This window comes from Triturus cristatus, chromosome 2_2 (genome assembly GCF_964204655.1).
Source record: "Triturus cristatus chromosome 2_2, aTriCri1.1, whole genome shotgun sequence".
In the NCBI taxonomy this organism is placed as follows: Eukaryota; Metazoa; Chordata; class Amphibia; order Caudata; family Salamandridae; genus Triturus; species Triturus cristatus.
In genome coordinates, this window is record NC_140582.1 from 737,288,119 (window position 1) to 737,300,330 (window position 12,212).

Consider the following 12,212-nt stretch of genomic DNA (forward strand, 5'->3'; position numbering starts at 1 on the left):
TGTTAGGTCTCTCACTTTTTTTGCTTGAAGCTTTTAGCGTGACACAAATGGTGCACCCCTGACCCTTGGTGTGTTATATAGGGTCACTTATTTATTTAGCTTGAACCGTTGAGCATGACACAGCGGGTGCACCACGGGCCCTTGCTGCATTAGATAGGGCCACCAACCTGATCTTAATTTTTGTTAAAAGAGTTTTCTTAGGGACTGTTGGTTTCTTAACACCGACAGTTTTTGAAATAAGTGAGGTGGTGGATTTTTTTGCTTTGACTGCTGGGCATAGGGCAGAAGTTACACACGACCGGTTGTGATATACGATATAATTTGTATGTTAGGGAAAAATTCTGACCTTGGTGAAAAAGGTGTAGCTTGTGTCTGGTTACAGAGGGACGATAATTGTCAGGTTATTCCTTTTCTTCTCGGCAGAAATCGTTGCTATTTTTGTCCACCAAGCAGATATTGAGAGACTATTGGACGAATTTAGCTCTGTGTAATACACAGAGTATCACCTCTCTTCGGGCTGTAGGCTCTAGGTGGGGGCGAAGCTTTTTTGGACAAAATAATTCTTTTTTTCTGTCAACCTTTTTCTCTTCTAGTTTCTTTTAGATTTTCCATTTATGCATTATTGATGCTATGGTGCTGTTAAAAGTTTGCAATCATGCTTTATGTTTAAATGTTATGCCATGTTAGTGAGTTTATGCGCTTATGAGATAATAACTATAATTCCACAAATCAGAATTCCATATTTGCTATTTCACTGCAAAAAATCAACTCGGACTGTTCTAAACTAACCAATGCACTTCGTTACAGGTTGTTATTATTTCATTGCATTTGTCTTTCACACATTGATAAATGTTTTTGTTACATCAATTTTATAGAGCTCATACCTGTGAGATTGTTTGTTGTACAGTCCTGTTCACATAGTTTTCCCACAATCAGAGTTGAATTTGTAATTATTTAAAATCTCCAGACAATCATAAGTTTGTAAAATCCTTAAACAAGTTCCCTAACCCATCATGGAAACTCCACTCGACAACATGCAAGCTAGGTTTCCCACACAGGCTCGGAAACTAGTGAAACACTCCCGCGAGTGGCATACCCATAACAATGCAAATGCATTCACCTGACATGAGGGGGGAGCATCATAGAACACACAAGAACTTACATTCAGACCAGACATATGGGACAAGAGAGGGCAGTGAGAATGGCTCTGATAAGACTTAAGGCTGACCGCAGAGGGGCCCGACATACAGCATACATGACTACAAAGCTAGCAACATTGAGGGAGGAAGCTCCAGCTCCTCAGAATCCAACAGAGAGGGCAGATGCATAGGGCGGGCCCACTAATCCATTGAGAAGAAAGGGAGCACACACCAGAGACCAACAAGGTACTTAAAAACGTGTTCACCCCACTGATAGCCCAGGAGAGCCCTGAGGAGGGCCCCCTTGTCACAATCTTAATAGAGAAGACACAATACCACTTTCTGGGGGATACAGGGGCAGCAAGGTAATGCTTGCGGGATGTATCAGGCCCCATATAAAAGACTGCTGCCAAAATACGGGGAATCTTGGGTTCTGTGGCCAAGGTTCCCCTCTCAGAATCTGTTGAGTTGGAAAGAGGGGAACATAGGATAAAGGAACAACCCTTCCTCTGGCATCAATATACTAGGACGGGATCTTTTGTCCAAGTTAAAAAGGTCCATCCAGCTCACTGAGAACAGGATTATAGCTTATTTCTTGCCTGGAAACTCCCCTCTAGCACACAAGCCAGCAAACCACTCCAATGCCACATGGATGCCAGCCAGGGTGACCCCAGTCCGTCGAGTCCCCTTCAAGGGAGCATCCCTAGACTATACGGGAAGCCTCTAAGAGCTATACTAGCTAGCTCGCAGTGGTCAAGTCGCACACACCACCTCTTGGTGGAAGCAGCCAAAAGGCTAGCCTATAAGATGCACAAGGAGCACGGGACTCAGGACTCCAACACACAGATGTTGACTGAATTCCCCAAGGTTAGATGGGGAGCCAACCCAAGGTGCATAATGACAATGGCGGTAGCCACCAGTCCATGTGCAGTCCCAGGGTTACCCAATTTGGCATCTGTCCTCACCACACTACTCCCCAGAGCAAGGACGTGGCACAGACAAGGTAGCCCCATGCTGAGTGATGTGTTCCCTGAACCGGAGGCCCCCTACTCTCTATCTAATGTGATACCCCGGCAAATGACACCTACAGGATATTCGGTATGCTTGACCACCATGCTGGAGAAGTCTTGGGGCCTAAAATTAGCAGGCTACAGTCCCCATCCCCCACTTAGTGGTCCACTTAAAGTGACCAAGGAACAGGCGATATCACCCTCAAAAAATGCACAGTGATTGCAAGTGTGCAAATGGTGCTGGGCATAAATTGGACTCAGCCAGGGAACCCCAGAGGGATCCAACAGAGTGTCCGCACCAGAGCACCAGAGCGCAACAAGGCCGGCGGCCCCCAGCTCCCAGAGAATACTACTATTATTTCCTGAACAAAGCACAGAACCGACAAGTGTTTCCTAAAAGCATACCACAAGGAGAAAGGAATAGTCCCAAGACAGCCCCCACAAAATACCCATTCACAAAATAAAGTCCAAAGCAACACCGTTGGTGACTGTCTGGGGAAGCAAAGCCCTAGTGCAATCACAGAGTTCAAGCATACAGTAAACCCAAAACCATACCCCCAAAGTGACCTAGCCCCTACCACTTACCCCCTACACACTACTCCCAGTTGCATTTCCTTACGTGCACTTGCAGACAACATTAGGGCCACTTTACTATGTAACCTGGGAGTTCACACTTGAGTTCACAATCTGGGTGCCTGAAGGGGCCTGGGCTGCCACTGATGTCGATCCCTCAGGGTGGAAAGACAGTCTGAAGAGGGAGCAGGGCAGTCCCCATCCGATGCATAAGTCCTGCACCCAGGTCCAGCAGTACAAGTCTAGCCTTGGTCGAGCTATGTAAGTCTCACGAACACCATGGTTTCCACCAAATGGAGGACCTCCTATAGTTCCAAAACATGGCAAATACTCCAGTGATGGGAGTCAATTATCTCTCACACTTAGGGCAGGGCCATTGTCAATACGTCAGAAAGAAACAGCCACACGACCCCAGTCCATAGGGAAAAATAAATTGTGTCCATCAGTGTTACCCACATCATGCCAAGCACACAAGTTCCAATGGCAAACCAGACTCTCAGTGAAAACATAGAAAACATTCCCATGCAGGACCATACGGGGCCACAAACGACCCTTTGACTAGCTCTGACATGCTGGGTCAGAAGCATCATTGCCCAAACCACAGGTGAAAACCCAACGGGACCCACTCTAACCACCCCAAAAGTAGCCCAAAATCCCTTAGCCTTTCAGAAGGAGGACACAACCCAACAACCCAACCCCATTAGAGAAAATCTCATTACACGCCATGATCAGAGACCCATGGGATGCGCAGGTTGTCAATGGAATCATCAACCTGAAAATTAAACAACTGCTTCCCCTCACAGTTGCGAGTAGCCCATGCAGGTAAAAAGGACACTCCTGCACCAGTTAAACAACAAACCTTTGAATGGAGAAGTCCACCAAAAATTAGTGTCCCCACCATAGAAAGGAGGGGAATCAAATATAAATTGCACTAAACTAGTCTTCACTCACCATCCCCTAAAAATGCTACCACATTGTTAATTTTTATCATAATAATTTTGTTCTCAACAATATTGCCATTGCTGAAGACTTAGAGAACTCATTAAGCAGACAAATACCGGAGTTAAATACAGATTGTATTGTTCTTTAAGGGGTTGATTTTAACTGCAAATGATGTCCCTTATCAAAGCAGTCTGCATGTTGTTTACTAGATGGGGCTAGGGATGGCGGTTGCCACATTCATCATAATCCTTGTGGGAATATTTTTAATTCATTGCTTTCAATACTTTCTCTTTTTCTCACAGTAGATCTCATTCAAACACTAGGCCCGGATCTTGTATCCTTTACAGGCAGAGGTCAAAGGGCTCTAATTGATTTCATTGCCCTTTCTGAATATTTTAAACCCAAATCTGTGTCTTTTTCCATTCTTAAGGTTTGTTTCAGTGACCACTATCTAACGGGCTTTAGGGAGATGTAAATTGGACATAAGAAATAAGGCCTGGGACAACTGCATGTAGCATGTCAAAATAAAGGTCCCAGACTCTTTTGGAAAGCTGTCAACTCAGATTATTTCCAGAGCTCCCACAATAGCAGCCTTGATGTCACAATTATGCCTGATGTGTGAGTACAGCACTTCTCCAGTTTATATTGTGCCAATGGTGAGTATTGTCCCAATTTAAATCACGGGACCTCAGAGTTGGTTCAACCAATGCTTGACGAAGTGGAAAGGGCATTAAATGAAACAGTGAAGGAGAAGACACCTGGCCCTGACGGCAAACCCGCAGATTTGGTTTTGGCCAACCCCGCACTATGGCTCCCTCTGCTTACCAATATTTTAAGTTGCATAGCATCCCAGGTCTCCCCCAAATCATGGGGATCCGTGATAATAGTCCCCATTTTCAAAAAAGGGGATAGGTAGGACTCAAAATGTTATCGGCCCATCTCATTAATTGAATGTACTTGTAATTTGATGGGTAGGGTCATATTAGAACCGTTGGAGGCCTGGGAAACCAAAGGTGGGACGTTTTAGGATGTACAATATGGCTTCAGGAGGGACCTGGTAACTATCGAACAATGTCTTAATCCGCACCGGGTCATAAGCAAGTACACAATAGCCAAGCCTGGATCACTCTATCTCGGGTTTATGGATCTCACGTCAGCTTTTGACTGGGTGCAGAGAGAGAGATTTTTGGAAAAAATGCTGGATCTCAGCATTGAACCACCCATAGTCCATTTTTTAGCCAAAATGCATCCAGATGTGACTGGGAGGGTCAGATATGGAGTGGGTGGGGAACACTCTGCCCCGAACAAAATAAATCGTGGGGTTAATCAAGGCTGTGTCCGTGCCCCCTTTTTATTTTGTCTTTATATTAATGATTTAGAAAGTTATATCAATCATGGGAATGTGGATGCCCCCAAGATAGGTAGCAGAATTCTCCCGGCATTACTTTATGCCGATGACCATGTCTTAATGTCTAGAACCAGTGTGGGCCTACAGAAGTTAGTGACCAAGTTTTGCAACTTCATTAACGAATTGGGTTTAAGGACTAACATAGCGAAATCTTTTACCATGGTGGTGGGTAAATCCGCCACCATTTTAAAATCATGTTTTATCAACAATGAAAAGCTGTCCTATGTCCCTACTTTTTCATACCTGAGAATCCCGTTAGATCAGAAAAGCATCTGGCACCATCTAGTCGAAACAAGGGTCAGTAGTTTTAATCAAAACCTAGAGGCGGTATTTAGGTTCATGATGAAGTTAGGATCAAGACCAATCAACACAATAATTAATAATTATAAGGCTCGCTCGTGTTCTGTTATTTTGTATGGGCTGGAGTATGGGGCTCTTGTGATCTGTTGCATCTCCAAATAGCTGAGAACAACTTTATGAGACGTTTGCTGACAGTCCCCAGTAGTCTTCCCGCCACTGTTTGTCATAGTGAACGTAGTTTGACCCCTTTGTCTTTTCGCATACAAATTGCACCAACTTTATATCAAGCCAAGACATGATTTTATCATTCCTCTTCTAAAACTTTTAAATATTAGGAAATGTCGGCCAGCTTTATATCATCTTCAGCTTTTAAATGATGAATTCACTTGTCCAATGATTTACAGATATATCTCTGCAGCTGTTCGTCTGCATGATATTGTTGGGAAATGATCTTCTTTGAACTGTTTTAAAGGTTAATCTCTGGATTTTATGGCCCATGGGACAGGTGTTTATTATATACTGCTTATAGTTTATGCTGCTGTTTTGTAGAAATATCAATCTGTTGAATTACTCCGACTATGAATTACCATTGTTTTGAAGCATATTATCCATTGTTTGTATAATATTTTTATGTAATGTTTTAAATAGTTTTATGATACATTCTTTTATGGCTGCAAGTCAGCCGAATAAAGATATTTGACTGACTGACACTCTGTTCCTTGTATTTCAGAGGTAAAGGAACCATACAGCTTGGTTATAATGAGAACTGTAAAGTAGTACTGCATATACCAGACTTGCAATGGGGCTTCTCCACATTGATGGATTTCTACTGGCAATGTGGTGAGCGTGCCTACACCCTGCTTGTCCCCAGATGTCAGGGCCTCTGTACCCTTGTGACTATACACACCCCAATGCTGGTCATCTCTGGTCATGATCTGTCTGAGTTGTCGCAACATCCACTACAGAAGAAAGCATCTCTGTTGCATCAGGCACAAAGTATAATAATTGTTGATTATTTTGGGTGGGCTCAGTACAAGAAAATTCGGGAAGAATTTAGACTCTTTTCAGAGACTCAAGTAAACACAGGAGGGTCAATATCCTTCTTCACTATGCAAACAAAGGCAAACAACCGTTGGTTACAAATAACCAGGTGGAAGATATTGAAAATTCTTAACGATACTGAGCTCGACCTAACGCTATCAAGGACGAACTGAGGGCCATCTGCGTTATGGCGATGCGACATTCGTATTTGTTTGACTTGATAACTATGAAGAAGTGTCAATCAACCAATCATTCATTCACTTATTTGTAGATCACACTTATCATCCTGAGGGGTATCCAGATTTTAGCATGAGGAGGATCCATTTGAACAGTCAGGTCTTGAGTCTGTTTCTGACCTCAGTGAGGGATGGTGATGTTCGGAGGAAGGTTCCAGGCTTTGGCAACAGGGTGAGAGAAGGAGCGGCCTGTGGTTCAGTTATGATGGATGCACGGGATGGTGGCGAGGGCGGCAGACCGCAGGTGACATGTGGACCAGCAGAAGGTCAGGAGGTTGTTGAGGTATTATGGTCTTGGATTTTTAGAGGGCTCTGTAGGGATGTGTGAGCAGTTTGAAGTGGCATCTCTTCTTGATGGGGAGCCAGTGCAGGCTATGGAGGCAGGGGTGATGTGGGCTCATTTGGGCAGGTCCATAATGATTCTTGATGATGCATTCTGGATGGTTTTGAGGCAATTGAGGAGGTGAGTGGAGGGACTGGCATAGAGGGAGTTCCCATAGGAGAGTCGACTGGTGTGGGTGACTGATGTCGGTATGGAACCATCTGAAAACCTTCCACAGCATTCCGAGGGTGTTGAGGCAGGAGGAGGCAGTAGAGTTAACCCGGCATTTCATGGAGAGTTCACTGTCAATGATAATTCCGCGGTTGTAGGTGTGGGTGGTGGGGGTGGGTGAAGGCAGTGTATGCCCAGACGTGGGTGCCTTGCTCACTTTGCCACTGGATTCAAGCTAGCCTGGCTGATGATGGCTGATTAGCCAGAAACCGGTCCCAGGATGCTTGTTTCCGGTCCAGGGAAGACATGGCTTGGCAGTTCGGGCTGGACTGCTCTCATGAGGCACAGGGTCAGACTGATTTGCATATGGCCATGTCTGAACTGGGGTGGTGCAGTGAGCTAAAGAATGATGATGGATTAAACCCAGATCAGTTGACTGGGGGTGAGTGTTTGATTTGCTCAAGCGCTCCGTCCATCATCCCCTTTGGTATTGCAGTGTTGAGCTGGAGGCAGTTGGTTTCCCTCCAGTTGGCAACGTCAGTCATGGCATTCTGTAATCTCGATTTGGTGGAGTCGGTGTCTCTGGTAAGGGAGAGTATGAGCTGGACATCGTCGGTATAGGAGACAAAGCTGAGACTTTGGCTACAGGTACGCTGCAGTTGATGCTCTTGTGTTCTGAGGTGTAGGGCAGGAGGAGGGTTCTTTGGGTGCATCCGGTGAGAAAAGAGGATAGCAGCTTGAGGGCGTTGCCATAGATTCCAATGTGGTGGAGTCTGTGGATGAGGAGATGGTGGGTGATGGTGTCGAAGGCCGCTGACACGTGGAGGGGGATAAGAGCTGCTGATTTGCCACAGTTGTGGTGTGTGTACAAGATTAGTACTTCCTGTGGGACTTTTATCCATGGAAACGTTCTCGAGAACGAAAATCTCGATCTTGCCATTCAAGCACTGCATTGTCTACAAGCTGACATGAAAAAGGAGGGAGATGCCCCTGAGCAGGACTGGTTGCATAGAATGTTTTCTTGGATCCCCCTATGGGTGTTCAACCTAGTCACATCACTACTTTCAGTTTTCGTTGGTGCATTACTGTTGTGTGGTTTCCTACAAATGTAGCCTTCCTGCTGTAAAAATGCAGCCCTCAAATTAGGTAGTATGCAAATTGCTAGGGAAAGAATAATAGACACTACCATACCACACACAGTCTTGAATAATGTAACTGTCATGACATATGAGGGGAAAGAAGTAATTGAAATTTCAACTAGATGGGGGAACGTTAATATCCATGAATACAATGTCATTACACTCCATGATACATGCAGGCCAAACCATGGCAATCCCAATAAATGCAATGCTGATACATGACATAAAATGTGCTAACACAACAATGGTGATACCAGTAGAAGCAATGTGAATGTAGATTATAATCTATGCATGCATAACAATGTCGATACCAGTAGAAACAATGGCAGTGTATGCCACAATCTTTTCATGCATAACAATGTTATTATCAGTAAAAACAATATTAATGTATGCTATGACAACTGTAGTACTATGCAGAGGATGTGGTAAAAATGATATCAATGACCGCCATGTTAATTGTTCAAAATCTAGTGAACTTATATCATTGCTGTCGGTTTCACCCAAGGTGACCTACCGATCGGCCCAGAGTCAGAGATACATGATCAGCAGGCCCTGTAACCCAAACCCAAGATCACCGATTGACAGGTCACAGGTAGGGTTACACTTAGCCCAAAGATAAACCTGCACCCAGGGAAAACCCTGATCCGTCCCACACATAGACCGTTATACCCCTAACAGGTCCAAGGAAATTGGCCCCAGTAAACATATTTGACCAAAGGTGCACATGCCCAAAATACCACAAAGATAGATGCCACATACAGTTAGAAGCACTCAGCCAATCAGGACACAGCATACATACCACACATAGTGATCACATGCTCCCCACGCCAGACATATAGACACTTGCACAGTGCCCCATACTAGTTCTTCCCGAGGTCGAGAGCCACCTGTGCCCCCCTTCTCAAATGGTTGCACTAGCTGTTTATGACTAAACCAAGAATGCCGGATCAGTTTATTGTACCTCACGAACAGTATGAATGGTTATCCAAAACTTCTGTACAACGAGAGACTTTCTTCAGACCCTACTCTGTCGATACTCTCCAGAACGCTGTGTTTAATTAAAACAACATGTTCCTGTTTTGCCAAACTCCTCTTGTCTTTTAATTTTTTAAGATAGATTCATATCAGAGTGGCATCATTGTCGCTTCTCCATGGCCTTCAGATGTCCATCCAAGTTGGGGTAGGCAACTGCCAGAATGTGCCATGTCATAGGGGTCAGCTGCTACCTTACACATTTCTTCTTCTAGAGGATATCACCAGTTGATTTAAAGTGATGAGGCAGGTCCACTGGCAGAGGTTTTCGCAATCTTTGTGGCAGTGAATGCTGCGGTGCCTGCTGACCCACTGTTGGCACACTCTTTTTGCAATTAACCACCAAATTTTCTTTTGATGTGAGCTGACCTATACAGAGATAGATAAGAAACAAAGATAACATGCTATTAATATCCATGTCATGGCATTACTATCTGCATAACATAATTATGTAGAAATCATCAGAATTTGACTTAACATACATTAGGCCTGATTCAAACTTTGTGGAAGGCTGGCGTAATTCACATCATTTGGGGAATTTCGCATTATGCTTATTGCACAAGATTCACAAAATAATGCCATTAATCCACATTGAATATTTACACACCATTCACAATAAACATTTCCCAAAGGCATGCAATCATGGTAAAAAGGTATCACAAATGCACATGAACAACCAAACATGAGCGAATGGTGTTCTCAGTGATTTTGCTTTTTTATCAAAAATTTATGCGAGGAGGCATTTCACTTTTAAAATATAGTGCTAAATAAACAGATTTGCATTTTGACTAATTACACATAATTTAGCCACAATTTTACAAAATTACATGAAAGCAAATGACCTGAATTCCACACACACCTAGTTTGTGGGACCTGTCACAAACATGACGGACACACCGTCCTAATTATTACAAGTGCATAATATGTCATTTGTAAAATGTCAAATGGGATATCTGTCACTTTTTGTCAGAGTCACATGTCCGTCAAAGTCTAAATCAGGCCATTTTTTGTAATTTAATTTTTTCGGCAAATTTGTATTTTAATTTTAAAAGGGCCACTATTCAATGTTGTAAGATGTCATTAAGTACCATACTCTGGGATTGATTTTGAGATTTTTCGACAAATAACTCCCTCACAAGATGACCATCTAATTTACAGTTCATTATATAGTACTTGACTTATAATCAGATGTACAGGATATCTGTCACATTGTGACAGCAAACAAACTCTGGCCCTTGTATTTTTTATGGAGAGGTTACTCCATTCATAAAATCATGGATTATCATGGATTATCCTGCCAATAAAAACGACTGTATCAATTTTATCTTTATAGTCTAGTGCACTGTAACATTTTAAACAGCAAGGTCCGTATTGGCTTTGATGTCTGACCAACTTCATTTTTTGTCAACATACCTAAATGGGTAAGTACAATGGGCAAGACGTTTTGTTTTGTGGTATTTTTTTATAACATATTAGTAATCGTCGGGAACTTCATTACATCACTACTGTCATTAATTATAAACTAGGTCTGAAGGGTCTCCCAGTCAGTTCTGTATCACATATAAATATTAATGTGTGTGTCTTTGGTCAGGCATTGCTTTTTACTCGTGAAACACAGGCGATCATCGAGGGTTCTCTGTTTTTAATATTCCAGGGTGAACCAAAAGTGAATTTAAGTGACTAATCTTAAACTTAATCCACAGAAGGGGTCACAATACATTTGGAATGTCTGCCGCAGCGAAGGGGTTAAACTCCTGAATGCCCTGTTTAAGTGCCTGAACAAGACTGGAGAGACCCCTTTTCTGCACTCCTGACAAGGTCTGCAATATTGCTGTGTTACATTGTAAGCTTCACAACATTTCCCTGTGGAAAGACCTTCCATTCATCCCTGAAGATAATTACCAGTGTGAACCCCTGTGAGATGTTGGTGTCAGTAAGTTGACAGTGATGAGTACAAAGGCACTGACCAAAGATGTGAACTCCATGAAAATATATTTGCCTTTGTATATCCAATGGTACAAAAGGGGGTGGGTTTGTATTCTGTCTCTGATTCATACATGCACATTTTTTGCAAATGTATTTTATTTCTGAATCTTTTCTCGCCACCTATCCACTCCGTTTTGACTCATTGAATGTATTATTTTAGATGAAACTATTGTCTCTTCATCCATCCCCTCCGTTAGGTTTATTCAGTTTATGCATATGATTTTGCTGAAACTTCTGTCTCTTAATCTATCCACTCCTTCATGCATTATGTCATTGAGTTCAGTAATGAGTTTGTATTTCATTTATGTTGCTGATGTGTATCCCTTCCTTCTTGAGTTTCATTATTTGCATTTGTGACTGTATGCATTCACCAATCCACATTTTTAATTGAGATAAAGTTTCATAACTTTACTGAGTGTCTGTGGTTATTTAATTAACTGTAGTGTTAATTTAGGAAGGATAATCATTATCATCAACTATTCAACTAATTGGCCCATCGACCAATTAGATGGAAAAGTTGATTAATTAATTGGGAGGCAATCCAATGATGGTATATATGGTTCGCAGAAAAGAAAAGCATTGAACGAAACAAATTGACCTCAGCGCATCAGGGATTCTGGGTGAATGTGTATGAGCTATTGAAATTGTATGAACTGAGGACTAATCTCTGATCAGGTATTGACCTCGCGCTGGATCAGTTTCTTGGTAGCAGATGATGGTTTTATTATTGATTAGTTTGGTAATGATGATTGATTATCGATTATAAGTTATGACATGACAAGTTAGTATCTTGTCTTATGTTGCCTGGAAGTTCAGGTACGGAGATAGCTGAGGAATCCGGGGAATGGAATTTAGCCTGAAGTAGGCAGAAGAAGAGTGCGGTAACAAAGCCTCACTGCAGAGGTACTTTGTC